The sequence below is a fragment of the Triturus cristatus genome, chromosome 2_1 (assembly GCF_964204655.1).
Source record: "Triturus cristatus chromosome 2_1, aTriCri1.1, whole genome shotgun sequence".
NCBI lineage: Eukaryota > Metazoa > Chordata > Amphibia > Caudata > Salamandridae > Triturus > Triturus cristatus.
The window spans coordinates 431,821,304-431,841,345 of record NC_140581.1 but is presented as its reverse complement, the minus strand read 5'-3'; positions in this window follow the sequence as shown (position 1 = coordinate 431,841,345).

The following is a 20,042-nucleotide window of genomic DNA, read 5'->3' as shown; positions in this document are numbered from 1 at the left end:
CCCTTATGAGTGGGGAGGGTACTGGAGGGTAGTGGTGCAGGGCATACAGCCCCCTATGAGTGGGGAGGGTAGTGGTGCAGGGCATACAGCCCCTATGAGTGGGGAGGGTAGTGGAGGGTAGTGGTGCCGGGCATACATCCCCCTATGAGATGGGCGTTGTGGTGCAGGGCATACAGCCCCCTATGAGTGGGGAGGGTAGTGGAGGATAGTGGTGCAGGGCATACAGCCCCCTATGAGTGGGGAGGGTAGTGGTGAGGGCATACATCCCCCTATGAGTGGGGAGGGTAGTGGAGGGTAGTGGTGCAGGGCATACAGCCCCCTCTGAGTGGGGAGGGTAGTGGTGCAGGGCATACAGCCCCCTATGAGTGGGGAGGGTAGTGGAGGGTAGTGGTGCAGGGCATACAGCTCCCTATGAGTGGGGAGGGTAGTGGTGCAGGGCATACAGCCCCCTATGAGTGGGGAGGGTAGTGGTGCAGGGCATACATCCCACTATGAGTGGGGAGGGTAGTGGTGCAGGGCATACAGCCACCTATGAGTGGGGAGGGTAGTGGTGCAGGGCATACAGCCCCCTATGAGTGGGGAGGGTAGTGGTGCAGGGCATACCGCCCCCTATGAGTGGGTAGGGTAGTGGTGCAGGGCCAACATCCCACTATGAATGGGGAGGGTAGTGGTGCAGGGCATCCATCCCCCTATGAGTTGGGGGTTGTGGTGCAGGGCATACAGCCCCCTATGAGTTGGGGGTAGTGGTGATGGGCACCCCCGTAGGTGTGCGGACTGCTGGTAGTGAGGAACATGCTACCCCTGTGGTATTGCTGTTGCTGGTGGAAGGGATGTCACCCCCCTATGTGTGTGGGGCATTTCGCGTGTGTGTGACATTGCTTTGTGGGGGTGTCGGACTTACCGTCTGCAATGTGCGTGTCTGGTCCTGATCCGGTAATAGATATACAGTACTGGGATGACCTGCGCGATGGGATTCATCGTTGGTTCGTCTCGTACTTGCTGCTCATTGCTCCATCTTGTACACATTGAGAGTTGGTCCGTCTCGTAGCCATGGATCGTATTGTGGCGCGAATCGGACCTGATATGCAGCTCTACCGGATGCTGTGACATGCTGCTAGTGGTGACCCGTCCGGCACGTTGGATTTGCGCATCGTACTTGTCCGGCCGGAAACTGCTGTGGGAACTGCTTCCGGGCGACTCAAATCGGCGTTTGGAGGTACGGCTCGTACGGGTAAATGCTGCTGGAATCGCAGCCTACGTGTCGGACGGAATTGTGGCGGTTTTGCGCATCGTACTTCATCCTCCGGACAGACCGGCTCCCAGTTCGAGTCGGTCGCGAGGTAAGGCTACGGACAGCTCTCGGAGGGCACTCGGACCTGGATCGCAATCGACCCCTTAATGTTCAATTCTTTCTCCTGATCGTTTGCATCGCTATAACTGAATACGTTGTATGCTTTTGGAGATTTGGATTTGTTCTGTTTGTCCTATATTTCTATACCATGATGCTAAAACTGATTTATATCAATCTGTTTTTGAAATTACAATTAAACCTTCCTAATCTCAGATTTTAGTTGTTGAGTAGTAATTGTGTAGTCCAATTGGTTACACTGTAATGAGATTAAATTATGATTGTTTTTTCCCTCTTACCTCTCAAGCAGCTACAAAGACCATCAGGGTGAGTTGGGATGTTTAAGTGGGCCTGAGCTTTCACCTGTAACAAAATAAAATGTTGTTTCCCTGTCAATTAAAGCATTTTTTACATTCTTTGGCAGGTCCTCGTCTGCCATCGGCTGCACTTCACACTATAATATTTTCATGGAGAGCAGAATAACAAATATCTGCTGCTGACCACTGTTGGCTATGCCCATTACCACATGTTGCATTGTGATGTACAGTAGGATAGCTAGTGTAGACCCTTGACATTTACACACCTCTTTTACATTGCAGAAACTCGCAAGTAGAATATGGGGGCCCGATTCACAGAACTAACTTAAGACAAAATCCTAAACTTACTACCATTTTGGTATTCACAGAAGGCACTTACTCATTTTGGTATTCACAGAAGGCACTTACTCATTTCGGTATTCACAGAAGTTAGGAGTCCTAACTTTAGGACTCCTAAATGCCTTCTGTGAATACCGAAAGCCTTAAAATTAGGATTTTTCTCAGTTTAGTAGTAGTATAGTTAGGACTCCTAACTTTAGGACTCCTAAATGCCTTCTGTGAATACCGAAAGTCTTAAAATTAGGATTTTTCTCAATTCAGTAGTCCTAAATTTAGGACTCCTAACTTTAGGACTCCTAAATGCCTTCTGTGAATACCGAAAGCCTTAAAATTAGGATTTTTCTCAGTTTAGTAGTAGTATAGTTAGAAGGCATTTAGGAGTCCTAAAGTTAGGACTCCTAACTTCTGTGAATACCGAAATGAGTAAGTGCCTTCTGTGAATACCAAAATTAGTAAGTGCCTTCTGTGAATACCAAAATGGTAGTAAGTTTAGGATTTTGTCTTAAATTAGTTCTGTGAATCGGGCCCTGGGTCTGGCAGGTATATTTCCCAGAACAGCTTTCCTAAACTATATAGATTCTTTATTGAAACCTTCTTGGATCTGACATTACAATTGTGAATAGTAACCCTTTGTATGTCAGAAGTACTATAGTGTTAGAAGTCCAGCTAGGGTAGTGTTAAAAGTATCTAGGTGAGGCAAGAATGTTAAAATGCAGACAGAAGGACAGTGCAATCCAAAGGTTTTAAAGCATTGATATCTCATTCCGTGTCTAGATTATTTTTGCATTCCCCAGTACTTTTCTTGCCTCACCTTGCCATTGCAGTCAAGGCATATTGTGGTCCAGTGCAGCCATTAGTTGCAGCAACACATATCAATCAGCAGCAATGGCACCAGAGGATGGGTGCAGTGCAGATGTTGACAGCCCAACAGTGCAAAGTTTTACTGCATGAGGTAAACTTGCTTGGCATGCCTGAGGGGACAACAGTTAAAGGCTAACCATTTTGCAATCCTCTACATAGCGGACTTTATCAACAATTTGGATTCAAAATTCAGTATCAAAATGGTTTTCCCGCATTTGGCCTATTAATTCCCTGTACCTCAAATACAGAACCTGGCTCTTTTCAAGGCATTTTTGCAATATTTGCTGGTGAGTCCCAGCCGGCGTTCTTCGGGTTTCTGTAGACTGTCTTGATTCCCATGCTGAAGCATGTTTCAAAGTGCATTATTTTACCCTAGAAAGCAGCAGAACCTAATATCATCAAAGTGTCGTGCGATTGCCAGTGTCCTTAGCACTGTTGAAGCTATTGACTGCACACATGTATATCCAGTCCTGCCCCCTGCCCAAGAGCAGATGTTCAGCAACGACAAAATACATCACTCAATTATTGTTCAAATGCCATGAACTGTGGACCTCACCATCACCAGGTCTGGCTTTAGCGCCGGTGGGGCACTGTGCAAAAATATTTGTTGGCGCCCCCAGTGACCTTTTACTCCATGGATTACTCACAACCACCCTTTAACAGTGCCCCTTAAGTCTCCATACCATTCTCCCTTACTTGCATTTTTTTTGTTTTATAGCGCCGCTCATACCAGTGTAGGGTATCAGAGCGCTTTACATCAAACACATTACACAGAGACAATGAATCATAAGCATGTAAATCAGTGTATATGAAATGTTGCATAAGACAAAGGACTTAAAGGTGTAGGAGTCACATGTCATCCATACTGGTAGCCAGTATAGATTAAGAGTGCTTAGTCTGGAGAAGCATAAACTCAGAATTTAAAATATAACACCATGGTTGGTGGTTCACTTTAATAATAAGAATTGATTCCTACCCCAATTAACCCTTTTTTACAAATTTAGGATAATGAAATACTGGGGAAAAAAATCTAAACTCTCTAGCCTCTACCTTGCAGTTTGTATGCAGCTCTTTGATGACAGTTAATGGCTAACTGTTCTATATAGTAAATGGCTAACTGTTCTATATTAGGATTTTTTCTTATCAACTGCAAATAACAAAGGGATCTCTTTGTGGTCTTCATGGTGCACATGTTTTACAGCAGGCATACTAAATCTACCTGCCCTACTTTAGGTGACTGAAAACTGCCAGTAGACAAAACAACATGTCTCTCCAGCACATCCATTAATCACCAGAGTTATGATGGCATTTTTATTGCTGCCTGAAAATTACTGGAAACACAAAGAGATGACGGACGGAGCACCGAAACTTTTCAGATACTCACCCCCAGTTACAGATCTGGGTTGAATCCATCATTGTTCTTTAGCTCACTTCACCACCCCAGTTCAGACATGGCCATATGCAAATCAGTCTTGACCCTGTGCCTCATGGGAACAGTCCAGCCTGAAATGCCAAGCCAAGTCATTGAAACTGGAATGGCATGGTGAGCAAAAAAACGATGGAGTTAGGCCCAGATCTCTGTACTGGGGTGAATGTATGACATTGTTCTGCATTCTGTCCATCAATTGTTCTTTTTGGATTTGTCACCCCGAGTGACGGTGAAACCCCGAAACCGGTCCTAGGATGCTTGTTTCCAGTCCAGGGAGGACCTAGCATGGCAGTTCAGGCTGGACCATTGGGCACAGGGTCAAGATTGATTTGCATATGGCTAAGTTCAAATGGAATGGCATGGTGAGCAAAAAAAGGATGGATTTAGGCCCAGATCTCTGTACTGGGGTGAATGTATGACATTGTTTTACATTCTGTCCATCAATTGTTCTTTTTGCACTTGAAAATTACTCGAGGCATGAAACGCGGGGCAGGTGCTTTTAAGGTCACAATATAGTTGAAAATATGGTGTCTCCTGAAGTCAGCGCCAGCGGGATAGCACCGATTGCACCGCCCTAGAGCCAGCCCTGATCATCGCCCACTGCAACAGGAGATATCCAGAATCTGCTAGTGGCGCATTCATTATGCAGAGCAGTAGCATATCTGCCCCAATTGAAAGATCGTCAATCTGGACTTACTCCTACAGGGAGGCATCATGAATGTGCGCTGGCTCAGAGCATAGCTATAAGCCTGTTGTAAGACTTTTCAGTGTCTAAAGAGGAGAGTTAAAGCACGAGCTGCAGACACTACAGATTAGAAACAGTCAACAGTGATGGCCCCTCCATGTTTCCCAATGGTGCTGCCTATGGTTCTAGATGTCTTTAGAAATAACGAATACTTATGTGGTTACTTACTATGTTGTAAACTTTCAGTTTTGTAGGCGGCAGTGCAAACCCACTGAAACCATGGCTGCTTATTGCTTTCCTGAGACTGGGGACTCCTGGTGAAATGAGGTATGTTGCAACACACATTACAACATGCAACACAATTGAAGGCACATTTGCTACACCGAAATGTTCTTCCACTGCTTGCAGACTGGTGGTGGGGTGTCCTATACATGTTATAAAAGGGGTGTCACATTGCGCTGTGCTGCATGTTGCACAACATTGCTGTTAAGTTCCTGATAAGATGTTTTTTGCAAAACCACTTATTCATACAGTAAAGAAATATGTGTACATTTTAGCGTGCACATTTAAAATGAACGAAAAGCATATTGTATTAGTGCAAATGTAGTAACTAGCCATATTTACACTTACTAGGCCTCAAAGCTGTTTAAAGCAGCATTACTTGAAAAGTGATTTGACAAAAATGTGCTGATGCATGCTTTGAATGTTAAGTTCTTGACCTTTTCACAATCATGTTGTATTAAATAGGTCTTACACATAGCTTTGCAAATTTTTCTTCTTATACCGAGAAGATTTCAAAAGTGCCTTAATATTTGATAGAATTATGATAAATTAGCCACATGGAACTAGCACAATAAACTGAATTTGTTTTCTTTTAACATACTTGTTATGTTTCCCAAGGATGAGGTCTTGAAGGGAATGTTTTTCATAAATAAAGATAATAAAGATGATTTGATTTCTACATAGTCATTGTTAGCTAACGTACAATTTGCTTTATTAGAAGGATAGAAATGTAGTTCCATTTGCGGGAACAATGTTTAAAGCAAAGAAACCTCATGTATATTTGGATTTTGAAGCAATAAAGCTGTATACTTGATGGTTACTGTCTGAATACTATGGTATCTCATGTGAGAAACAGAGGAAGAACCCTGAAAGATGATTGAACAAGAGGGGAAGAAGATGCAACATTAACTACAACATTGATTTTCAGCATTTATATTAATACTTGTTCCTAGACTAGTTTAGCTATTACGCCATTACGTCACATTTCCATGCCATTTACCCTTTGCCATTGATCGCAGTTGCTAGTGCTACTGCACATTTCTCCACTCCTCTATTTGTTATTCGTTTTCAGACTCTACTGAGGTTCCTGAACATCTCTTTTTATAGCAAGTTCTGCTTTGATTGATTAATGATTTTTGGATATATTTCAGCTTTATGCTTGATCTAAATCTCTTTCGAACTTGAATCCTTTATAGGTTCTGACTGACACCTTTTCGTCCCATTTCTTAGTGTAGGGATTTTCTTCCTTTATCGAATATGCTTATTGCATTGTATTTGGATTGAATTAAACATTATTTCTTTATCAGGTCTGTAAAGATTAATTATTCAAAACTAATACAAATAAAATGTATGATTCCGTATAGATACAAATTACTGTAACTTGAATTTGCGAAACCCTTAAAATCGTCAATAACTCATTATTTACTGAATTTGGATAGAGACTGTGATTAATATTTATGTGATGATTTGCTCCTGATTCTCAGAATTGCCAAGATCCAATGGATGAAATACAGCAGAGATCAACCCCATGGGCCCGATTCACAGAACTAATTTAAGACAAAATCCTAAACTTACTACCATTTTGGTATTCACAGAAGGCACTTACTCATTTTGGTATTCACAGAAGGCACTTACTCATTTCGGTATTCACAGAAGTTAGGAGTCCTAACTTTAGGACTCCTAAATGCCTTCTGTGAATACCGAAAGTCTTAAAATTAGGATTTTTCTCAGTTTAGTAGTAGTATAGTTAGGACTCCTAACTTCAGGACTCCTAAATGCCTTCTGTGAATACCGAAAGTCTTAAAATTAGGATTTTTCTCAATTTAGTAGTCCTAAATCTAAACTTAGGAGTACTAAATTGAGAAAAATCCTAATTTTAAGACTTTCGGTATTCACAGAAGGCATTTAGGAGTCCTAAAGTTAGGAGTCCTAACTATACTACTACTAAACTGAGAAAAATCCTAATTTTAAGGCTTTCGGTATGGATGTATGACGTTACAACGCACACTTTTACAACGCATGCACTTACAACGCATTTTTTACAACGCATAATCCATTACAACGCATGACATTACAACGCATGCACTTACAACGCATTTTTAAAAAATACCTTTACAACGCATTTCCATTACAACGCATACTACCTTTACAACGCATACCATTACAACGCATAATATTAAATTACATTTAAGGTAAGTATTAGATAGTATAGGGGTAAAAATTACTATTCTAACTCCAGGGGGTGCAACAGTAGGGTAAGTGTTGGATAGTATAGGGGTAAAAATTACTATTCTAACTCCAGGGGGTGCAACAGTAGGGTAAGTGTTGGATAGTATAGGGGTAAAAATTACTATTCTAACTCCAGGGGGTGCAACAGTAGGGTAAGTGTTGGATAGTGTAGGGGTAAAAATTACTATTCTAACTCCAGGGGGTGCAACAGTAGGGTAAGTGTTGGATAGTATAGGGGTAAAAATTACTATTCTAACTCCAGGGGGTGCAACAGTAGGGTAAGTGTTGGATAGTATAGGGGTAAAAATTACTATTCTAACTCCAGGGGGTGCATCAGTAGGGTAAGTGTTGGATAGTATAGGGGTAAAAATTACTATTCTAACTCCAGGGGGTGCATCAGTAGGGTAAGTGTTGGATAGTATAGGGGTAAAAATTACTATTCTAACTCCAGGGGGTGCAACAGTAGGGTAAGTGTTGGATAGTATAGGGGTAAAAATTACTATTCTAACTCCAGGGGGTGCAACAGTAGGGTAAGTGTTGGATAGTATAGGGGTAAAAATTACTATTCTAACTCCAGGGGGTGCAACAGTAGGGTAAGTGTTGGATAGTGTAGGGGTAAAAATTACTATTCTAACTCCAGGGGGTGCAACAGTAGGGTAAGTGTTGGATAGTATAGGGGTAAAAATTACTATTCTAACTCCAGGGGGTGCATCAGTAGGGTAAGTGTTGGATAGTATAGGGGTAAAAATTACTATTCTAACTCCAGGGGGTGCATCAGTAGGGTAAGTGTTGGATAGTATAGGGGTAAAAATTACTATTCTAACTCCAGGGGGTGCATCAGTAGGGTAAGTGTTGGATAGTATAGGGGTAAAAATTACTATTCTAACTCCAGGGGGTGCATCAGTAGGGTAAGTGTTGGATAGTATAGGGGTAAAAATTACTATTCTAACTCCAGGGGGTGCATCAGTAGGGTAAGTGTTGGATAGTATAGGGTAAAAATTACTATTCTAACTCCAGGGGGTGCAACAGTAGGGTAAGTGTTGGATAGTGTAGTGTAATATTATGCGTTGTAATGGTATGCGTTGTAATGGTAGTATGCGTTGTAATGGAATGCGTTGTAAAGGTAGTTTTTAAAAATGCGTTGTAGTGTCATGCGTTGTAATGTCATGCGTTGTAATGGATTATGCGTTGTAAAAAATGCGTTGTAAAGGTAGTGCGTTGTAAAAGTTGCGTTGTAAAGGTTGTTCCCCTTTCGGTATTCACAGAAGGCATTTAGGAGTCCTAAAGTTAGGAGTCCTAAACTTAGGACTACTAAATTGAGAAAAATCCTAATTTTAAGACTTTCGGTATTCACAGAAGGCATTTAGGAGTCCTAAAGTTAGGAGTCCTAACTATACTACTACTAAACTGAGAAAAATCCTAATTTTAAGACTTTCGGTATTCACAGAAGGCATTTAGGAGTCCTAAAGTTAGGACTCCTAACTTCTGTGAATACCGAAATGAGTAAGTGCCTTCTGTGAATACCAAAATGAGTAAGTGCCTTCTGTGAATACCAAAATGGTAGTAAGTTTAGGATTTTGTCTTAAGTTAGTTCTGTGAATCGGGCCCCTTGTGTCTGATGGTAAACCATGATTTATCTAAACTGATTCCTGCTACAGCATTCCAAGACCAGATGGCTCCGCACCTCAGGTCTTGATGAAAGCCGACAGGCAGATGAAGAAGCTGTGGAACCAAGAACAATGACAAAGGATGTGATGGAAAACTTCTTTGCCCAAAAGAAGTACTTCAAGTACCTTTGTGCAAATTCACATTTTCAACTAAAGTGCACCAACAAATTTCTGCAATCCTAAAAGTATGTTTTATGTTTTGATTAGCACAGTGTCTGCACTCAGTTAAGAAGTTGCTTCCCTCAAATATCTGACATTCTTTTGGGGGTGTTACGGCACGGCCACCATTTTTAATACATTAAATTAAGATACTTCCAATGTTTGAACATAATAAAATGATACTTGGTAAAAAACAATCGTCGGGGCGTGGCTTCAGCACGAATGGAGTGAGACGCGTTTTTCCGGGTCTCTGCTCCGCCCTATCCAGCAATTGCTTTATCCGCTGCCACCGGGCCTGTTACCCGGGGCAGGTCACTCAGCCTACCCGGGTGCCACAGGGCCATTGAGATTTTCGTCGGAGAGTGGCCCCTGCGTGCCGAGGGGGACCTGCTTATCCGAGGGACCCCCCGGTACTGGTGTGGACCCTGGGCCGCTCCATGCCCTTGGATGTATGGGGGAGCCCTCGTCCCCCAGTGCTGCTTGGGGAGACCATCTGCCCCTCTGGTGCTTCAGCTCCTTGGCCCTCCAGGCAGCTTGGGGAGCCCTGCATTGTGCCCCACCGCACACAGAATTGCCACACCGAGCAGAGTCTGCGGAGTGCAATGGATGTGACACCCAGTGTTGGGGAGGGCCCTGCTGAACTCAAAATCCCCGTCTGGTGACATCCGGCCTGCTGAGGCCTTCCTTCAGCCCACAGTGCTCCCGACTCCAGTGACGCCGGCCCCCGGCCTTGGTCATCAGCCTCAGGGGATCCTCTGAGCAGGGACTCCTGGGGTGTGTGCCCACCGCACGCTGTCCTGCATGCCCTGGTGGAATCCTTCACCTGTGCTGCCAGGGGGGTTGCCCAGCGGCGAGTCCGGAGCTCCTGATCCTGCAGGGTGACCGCGAGAGCAGAAGGCTGCGGTGAGTGGGGGACCGTCGCTTTGCCTGCGGGAGCCCTGGTGCTGGTGGAGAGACTCTTGAATGCCCCCAACCCAGATGTCCCGCCTCCCCCGCTGAACTACTGCTGTTGGATCTCGGCTGTGGGCCTCTTTGGGGTTTGAGACGCTGCACCTGCTCCTGGGAGGAACCCCCTCTATTTGGTGAACAACAGCCATCCTCTCCCCCCTGCAGCATACAGGTGGCTATGCGATTGGGCTATCGATCACAGGGCCCCTGAATTTTGACTGAGTCCTGGTGGTGTGGAGACCATGGGGATACCTGGTGGCGCTACCTTGGGGCACATCGCGGCACAGTCCTTGAGAGGGCCCTGGGTTGAAGAGCTGACCGTAGGCTGTCCCGGGGCTGTTCACGCTACCCTCCCCCCTGGAGAACGCTTCCTCTCTGCCACCTGGGGGTCTCTATTGGGGTCCGAGACAATATTGCTGCATGTGGAGTGACCCCTTCTCTCGGACTCCTGGACTCCACTTAGCTTGTCTTCCTGCAGCCTTTATTGGAGCTCCCTGATACCCATGTTGACCAGAGGGGGACAGCGGGATGCCCTTGTTCGCAACCCCCTGCGTCAGGAATTGGGACCTGGTTCACCCTTCAGCTCAGAGGGAATCTTCATCGCAATTATCCCCCTGGCCTTTGCCTCGGCGAACTATTTGGAAGTCTCTTGCCTGCGCTCTGCTGCGGACGGACTGCTCATGAAAAACGGCGCTGAGCCCTTGGCTCCTGTCAGCTCGCGGGCCTGTCTACTGTGTTTGCCTTCCCTTTTTTAATCGGGCCCTCTGCGCCTACAACAACCGCTGACATGCCACCGAAAACAAGGCTAAGAAGGATTCTGATGTTGCGGCTATGCGTGACAACCCGGTTACGTCACTATGGTTCAAGATATCCTCCCAAACCCAGGAGGATCCCAACTCTTCCTTGGCGTCAGCTGGGAAGCCCGCCTCAAACGTACTGATTACTCAAGCATTTATGACGTCCTTTCTGCTTGAATTCAAGGGGGAGATTGTCTCACTTCGACAGGACTTCCAGGCCGGTCTCCAAGAGATTCACAGGGAGGTCACAGAGATTGGGTTCAGAGTGGATTGATTGTGAATGCACCATGGACACCAGGACAGAGGACCTCGAAAGCCTCTGGAAAGGAATGGCGGACCTTGAACACCAGAACATCACCCTACAACTGAAGCAATTAGAGGGGTGCGGTTGGGAACGAGGGGAAGGTCATCCTAGGGTATACAGCGGACCTTCTCCACGCTGTCTGCGAGAACGGAAACACCTCTCTGCCTATGCTGGATAGAGCCCATCGGGTTCCTTGCCCTCGCAATCGCCCTGACTTTATCCCAGGCATTCTCACCAGGGTCCACTTTTTTACGGACAAGGTAGCCATCTTGAAAAAGGTACAGGGGATTCAATCGGTGTCCTATAATGGCCTAACAATACAAATCTTTCAGGACCTGGCGCCCGCCACGCTCAGACGGCGGAAGGAGTTCAAACTGGTTACGAACAAACTGAGAGATCTCAAGTGGGGAAACCCTTTTGCGTTGATGTTTACCTGGGAGGGCAAGCGATTGATTCTCCGCTTCTTGAGAGAGGCACAACAGCTCCTTCATCTGCCCATTGAGCCGGAGGGAGGTGAACTTTCCTCTTTGCGGGATCTCTGGTCTGAGCCACTTCGACCGGAATGGTCCACTGTTCACCCTCCTAGATCCAAATGCCGTCTGTATGAGCTCGAATCTTCGCAAACTAAGCAAGAAATCATAGGCCATATCTGATCTCTCAGTGGCTCTTCTTCTCCAACGCAGCCGCAAGCTCATGTTGAGTGATACCTCACAGATGATGCTGGCCTATGATATAATGCTGGAATCCTTTACATCCTATTCTGACTAGTGGGTTTTATCGGCTCCTTGTGATAAGGCTTACCCCCGCTATTGTGTGTTACATGGAGTGACCTGCTGCATGGGTCAGCGGGCTATGATTGTGCTTTCTTCTGTCGTTTTGGTTGGCCGAGCGGACAGCGCCTCTACAGCCCCTGTGACTGATCGTCTTGGAATGGCCCGGTGTCCAGAACAAACATTGGGTACTTTGTACTGCCATGGGACATGAGTGGCGGAGACCCCTACACTTCAATGTGTCTGCCGTCCCACCACTTCAGAGTCCCCTAGGAGAGTGACTTTTTCAGAATGGCCCACCTGAGTGACTCTGGGCTATTCCCATTAGACTCTGTACTTGTTTGGCCCAGTTGGTCTGCTGTTTTTGTCTTGTTTTCCTTTTTTGTCCTTTTCCTTTTTGTTGTACGTTGTCTGCCTTTAGATGCGCTGTTCTGGGGGGGCCAAAACTATGTCACCTCTTTGGGGTTACCTATCTGGGACCTGAAGGGATGTGCCTTGCCAGGTTGGGGATTGGGGATGTCTTTCTCACTTCTTTCCTGGCGTGGGTGGTACTTGGGAGGAGCTGGGGGGATGCGGGATACTGCTGGGCGGAGGAGGTGGGTCACACTCCCTTTCTTGTACCATGAGGACTCCTGTTAAATTCCTTTATTGCAATGTGAAAGGGCTGAACTCCCCTAATAAGCATCGCCAGGTATGGCAATATCTTCTTCAGTAGAACCCCAATGTGGTTTTCCTTCAGGAGACCCACTTACTTTCTTCTGACACCCACCTTATGTCCTACCCTAGATACCCCACTCGATACTGGGCGTGCTCCCCCTCCAAAACCGGAGGGGTGGCCATTTTCTTCAAACCAGGCTGGAGAGAAACGACCCCCAAATGTATAGCAGATGATGGGGGGGAGGTTTCTTAAAGTACACATGGTTTGGGATCAGGAATCTTTGACTTTTGTTAACATGTATGCACCCAACCAGAATCAATATGCATTTCTTCGCCTGCACCTTGGGCCTTCCTGCACTCACTTTCTACCCCTATTGTCCTTGGGGATGACTTTAACTTGGTTTGGAACCCTGAGTGGGACCGCACTATGCAAACGCATTGTTCTGCCAGAGCCATGTCAGCGGCACTGCGGAATATCATCACCGACCTCGGCTTGGTTGACGCCTGGAGACAAATACACCCGGACTCTTGAGATTATTCCTTCTTTTCTGACATGCACCGCTCATACTCTCGTATAGATTATTTTTTTCTCTTGCTCCCCTTGGTCCATATGCTGTGTAGTGCAGAGATTTCTGATATATCTATATCGGACCATGCACATGTCATGCTCGCGCTCCAGCCCCCTGACGTGTACAACAAACCCCTGCCCCGGTGGATACTGCCCCCCCCCCCCCAGGCCATTCGAGACCCTGTGGACACGGCAGACATTTGTAAGCAGATTGAGGCCTTCTTTCTCACCAATTCCCTTTCAGATACCCCTGAAGATACTCACTGGGACACCTTCAAAGCCACTGTTCGGAGGGTCATCACATCAATATCAATCGCCCGGTCTAGGGAGGCGCGCCTGGTTGAGTCTACCCTCTCTAGAGATATTAAAGCCCTGGAGCGTACGGACCATGTGCATTCGTCCCTCCAAAACAAGCGACTTGTAGCCAAACTCCATGGCCAACTGTGCTTGGAGCGTACCAACAAGGCAGAGCGGTTTTTCATCAATGTCAAACAGGGAGGGGATAAAGTTGGGTAGTGTCTAGCACGACGACTTCGGGCTCAGACTACCCGCGCTCACATCACTAACCGTAAGCAGCAGGATGGTTCCTGGGCCATCTCGGAGGCAGACAAAAGCCTTGAATTGGAAACCTTTTACAGGGATCTATATGCGCATGCTCCTTGTTCACCCAATACTGTCACAGTTTTCCTCAACTCCTGCCCCTGGGTACCTATAGACCCCTAATTCATGAAATTGCTTGATGACCCTATTATTCATGACGTAATAGCCAAAGCGCTGAAACAGCTTCCGATAGGCAAGGCCCCGGGACCTGATGGCCTGCCGGTTACTGTTTATCAGGTCTTATATCCACAACTTCGGGACCACATGCTCCATCTCTTTAATAGCTTTACTGATCGCTCGGGTGGGTCTCTCTCCCACCATGAATGAGGTGGAACCAGTGCTTGTCCCTAAGCCAGGAAAGGATCTAACCCTGTTCGCTTCCTTCCGCCCTATTAAACACTGATGCCAAGATATATACTTGTCTCGTTGGCCCTGACCAAGTGGGGTTTATCCGCCGGGTAGCCCATCTAGTGGAGAAAGCACAATTCAGAAATATCCCTACCTGTCTGGTGTCCCTCGACGCAGAAAAGGCATTTCATCACGTGGACTGGGGTTTTCTTAGAGCGGGCCTCCAGAAAGTTGGTCTGGGACCAGGGATAATCTCTAAACTGATGGCTCCATATGCAAAGCCCACTCCCGCATTCATTTTAATGGTCATCTTGTGGCCTCTATTCCCATCCACCGTGGCACTAGACAGGGGTGCCCGCTCTCCCACCTACTATTTGCACTCGTGGTGGAGCCCCTAGCCATTGCTATACATCGTGATCAGGATATACGGGGTATTCGCATGGGTGGTTATGAGCATAAAACCTCCCTCTTCGCGGATGATCTCCTCTTATCTCTGTCCTCCCCACTGACCTCCCTTCCTGCAGTAGCAAGACATCTGGGGGTCCTTCGAAGCCACCTCCTGCTATCGGATCAACCTTGCCAAATCCCACGCCCTTAATCTTACACTTTCGGCCTCGGAAGTCCGGGAACTGCGGAATTCGAGTCCGGTACAGTGGACTAATGTGTCGATTCGGTACCTGGGCCTGGACCTGACTCCTACACTTTCATCCTGGACTTCATCTAATTGGCGTAGGTATAGGAAATCCATACGGGCGGAAATGCATAGATGGAAAGGCCTTCCCCTGGTGTAGCTAGGCGAATTTACACCATTAAAATGTTTCTTCTTCCTAAAATTCTCTATCTTTTTCAAACCCTTCCCACCCATATTCCACAAGCGGATATCCTGGCCCTGCAATGGGACTTTAGCAAATTCGTATGGGGGAACTCTCGCTTCTCTAATAAGATTTTTATGCTTCCCAGATCCCGTGGTGGTCGGCCCTGCCCTAATCTGCTGGAATACTATTGTGCCTGTCACCTTCGGTTGATCTCCTAATGGATCGTTCGTGAAAGCGAGAAGCATTGGTTCCATTTGGACCGGGCGGTATCCTATAGACCCTTGTGGGATTTAGCTTGGCTCCCACGTGGAGCTCGCTCTGCAGCGCTTATATAGCTACCCCTACAAGAAGGGTCTTGGAGATTTGGGATAAGCTGGTGATACACCGGGGCCTCACGATGTTTCCCGCCCCTAACACTCCTCTAATGCGTAACGCTATGTTTCCCCCTGCGTTACAACCTCAGGTGTTTGATGTGTGGACAGTTGAGGGACAGCAAGTCATCCAGGACTTTTTTCAGGGCTCTGCCCTCCATACATTTGAACACTGCAGACAAGCCTTTCACCTCTCGGAAGGCGCACATATGCAATACTATCAGTTGCGGCATTGGTTTAGCTCACCGACATATGTCCTACTACTCGACAACTCACTCCCTTTGAATCTCTGGTTCATAGGTTTGAGGGGTATAAGGGATTGAGCTCTAAAACCTATTCTGTTTTACAACATTCTCAACAACCTACGCCCCATGGCTACCAGAGGCATTGGTCCTCAGACCTGGATGAGGACATCCCCCCCAAGGGGTGGGCCTGCTTGTGGAGGGACATCCCTAAGGTGTACCGCAGTACACCCCAACGTGAATCAGCATACAAACTGATGACACGCTGGTACTATACCCCCACTCGCCTTCATCAGATGTTCTGGAACTCCCCTCTGCTTTGCTGGAGGTGCCAGAGCGATAGAGGAGACTTTCTGCACATCTGGTGGTCCTGCCCAGGTCTCATGCTATTTTGGAAGGAGGTCCTCAGTCATATCAAGGAAGTGGTGGGTTTCCCAGCTCCATCTACCCCGTCGCTGGCGATTTTGGGCATTAAACCCGGCACCTTGAAAGCCATGGATAACGCAGACTGACATTTGATCCTCCACCTACTAGGAGCGGCTAGGCAGTCTATCCCCTTATGTTGGAAGAAGTCTCACCCCCCCATTGCCACTTGGTTTCTTTGACTGTGGGATGTCCTGACCTTGGAATTACTTACAGCCCATCCTAATCACTTGGACACACGATTCCAGCGCATTTGGCAGCCACTTATACGCCACCTCACTAAGACTGAGCATTCCCGATTGGTGCCCCCAAACTGTCCTCGCTATAGATGTTCGATGATCCCTTGGAGCCTTTCTCTCGGGGTCGGAAACCAGACTCCCCAGAACGTCCCACTTGAACTGGCGGACGGGCCTCTCTGCCCCCTGACACCCCTTGTGGCATCCAATCTGGGCCCTAGCTCCCCACAGCGCATCCGATATTCACCTCTCCCCCTGGGATGGTAGATCCTTATGATTGTTTCTTTTTTCTTTTTATGTGATTTTGTCTTTTAAGATCCCTTTCTCTTTTTGTTGTGTGTTCTTGTTTCTATTAACAATGGAGATGGCTGCCTAGTATTTCCACAGTGCACGGTATTTCCTCTCCATGATGAGAAGGCCTCATCATTGATAAAGCTAAGCCTACCACGTCTCTTCTGTATGTCCAGCTGTGGTGCTGCGGTGTTCAGACTCTTGATTGAACTGTGTACCTTAGCTTCTCTCATATACTTTCCCTTAGAACTGGGACTACTATTATGCTTTTTGCAACCTAGGAGGGTATTGCGCCCTATGTTGCCCCAGTCTACTATATTTTGTAGGGATGAGCTTGCTTTTCCTTTCTTTTTTTTTCTTCTTTTTCTTTCATACAGTCCGACCTCGGTATTTGGTGGGTTGATTTATATATATTTATATTGATGAATCAGTGTGCGGCTTGGACACTGATGTTATTTCACTGCTTTTCTCATTGAGACATGTGCCTCCTACTTGCTTGGTCTTTGTTTTTCTTTTCGTTTTGTTTCCAATAAACATATTTTACACAAAAAAAAATGTCAAATAAATCATAAACAACTGTAAATATACAGCTGTCACTGTCACTACTAAAAGAAAACATACATGTTTCTTGAATTAAAAAATAGATAAAATGCGTCTCTAATATCAAGTTACCTTTATTGTACACAATATGGTCAAATAGGTGTAGTTTACCTACTTTCTGGAAGTGCAAGTAAAGATTATGAATGTTATACAACAAGGAACAGTGTGACTCCAATTTTTGTTTAATCCAACTCCAATTCTTCATTGTCAATGATGCTATCTATTAGCAGCCAAGTTGTCTACAGACATATCACAGGTGGATGTGTTCTTGTCCTCCTATGCAGACAAAGTTGTTGACTGTTCTGGCGATGAATGACTGGGTGACTTGTTTTGTGTGGACAGTGGCCCAGCTGTGAGCTTTAGATATGTTGGCAAAAAGAACTGCAAGCAGTAATGTTTGTCTAGATGTCATATTTGAGTCTACTGAGCATTTCTTTTCGGGGTATTCATGACTATTGCTATGCATTAGAATTAATGCATTGGTGGTAGATTTGCAAAATGTTGTAATAAGGACGATTGATGATTTTTTCAAATGTGTTATTTCATACAATATGGAGTGGGCAATATGAATATTGCTCTTTAGTTTTTTTTAAAGTGGTTTATGTCCTTCATGAGCTTCCAGTAAAAAAAAGAGGAATACCAATCGGGAATTAGTGTCACACAGTATGCGCTCTAAGTTGCAGGTCATTGACCACTATGCAGACGTCCTTCAATGAGCAAGACCTGTTCGACCTGCTTGGAAGTTAGGGGGTGTTAATAGGTAAGCGATGTTTAGAATTTTAGAATTTTATTTGTATCATTTTGTAGGAGCAATTACACTAGTAAGAATATGTGAATTTAATACACAATATTAATGTGCTTAATGTTTTACACACATACACCCACACACTCACACATACATGCTGCCACTGTATAGTTATAGTTAGAATTATAGTTAGACCAGGATGGGATACAAGACCTGGCTGTTCAACTACTTAACCCAAACAGCAGTCATGACATTCTATGACATCATTGATGATATCACTGATGGCATTTTAAGTAATACCATTGATGACAAAACTATGCATGGTAAATTTGCAAGTTAAAGTAACTTCAGTTAACTATAATGGGTAAGTTTCAGTGTTGAATTTAAAATGTTACATTTTAACTAACAATTCTACCTAACTAAAATATCCCTTTAACCTTTGTTTTTTAGCATATAGATAAATATATATGTGTGTGCTTATTTCTACATATATAAGTATATTTCTACATTTATATGTAAATGTATACATATATATAAGCATATATATATATGTATTTATATATACATACATATATACATGTATATATATGCTTATATACACACACAAACACACATACACACACACACACATATATATATGTGTGTATATATATACAATGTTTGGTGGCTAAGGCATGGCATCTCACTCGAGCAACACTGGGCACTACGATAACCATCAGGCCACGGGAAGAGGCCACGCCCACTGGGACGGAGATTCGCATTTGTGTGGTGCTTCAAAAACTGCTGTGCTGCTGCCTCTTCAGTTTCCTTTGCCTTTGAAGAAGTGATGTAGATCACGAAAAGCGTCAGGCTGGACAATTCATTTGGTGGGGCATGGCTGTTGTTTCCTCGCTGCAACCCCCTCAATAAAGAAAATTTGGCTATTGAACTTCCTGTTGTGAGGCTCCTCCATTGCAGGCAACCTCTTTGTTGGATTTTGGGCGGCATGCCTGAGCCGCGGAGGGAGTCCCGGTGCTCTCGAGCACTCCTGTAACGACGCCATCGGCACCGCTGCGTGTGGGGCAGGAGCCGGTTATTGAAGGAAGATTGTGTCAGCGGGGACCCAGGCTATTCCCCTCCGCCAACTGTGGTGTTTTATTTGAACAATGTTTGGGGGCTAAGGCATGGCATCTCACTCGAGCAACACTGGGCACTACGATAACCATCAGGCCACGGGAAGAGGCCACGCCCACTGGGGCGGAAATTCGCATTTGTGTGGTGCTTCAAAAACTGCTGTGCTGCTGCCTCTTCAGTTTCCTTTGCCTTTGAAGAAGTGATGTAGATCACGAAACGCGTCAGGCTGGACAATTCATTTGGTGGGGCATGGCTGTTGTTTCCTCGCTGCAACCCCCTCAATAAAGAAAATTTGGCTATTGAACTTCCTGTTGTGAGGCTCCTCCATTGCAGGCAACTTCTTTGTTGGATTTTGGGCGGCATGCCTGAGCCGCAGAGGGAGTCCCGGTGCTCTCGAGCACTCCTGTAACGACGCCGTCGGCGCCGCTGCGTGTGGGGCAGGAGCCGGTTATTGAAGGAAGATTGTGTCAGCGGGGACCCAGGCTATTCCCCTCCGCCCACTGTGGTGTTTTATTTGAACAATGTTTGGGGACTAAGGCATGGCATCTCACTCGAGCAACACTGGGCACTACGATAACCATCAGGCCACGGGAAGAGGCCACGCCCACTGGGGCGGAGATTCGCATTTGTGTGGTGCTTCAAAAACTGCTGTGCTGCTGCCTCTTCAGTTTCCTTTGCCTTTGAAGAAGTGATGTAGATCATGAAACGCGTCAGGCTGGACAATTCATTTGGTGGGGCATGGCTGTTGTTTCCTCGCTGCAACCCCCTCAATAAAGAAAATTTGGCTATTGAACTTCCTGTTGTGAGGCTCCTCCATTGCAGGCAACTTCTTTGTTGGATTTTGGGCGGCATGCCTGAGCCGCGGAGGGAGTCCCGGTGCTCTCGAGCACTCCTGTAA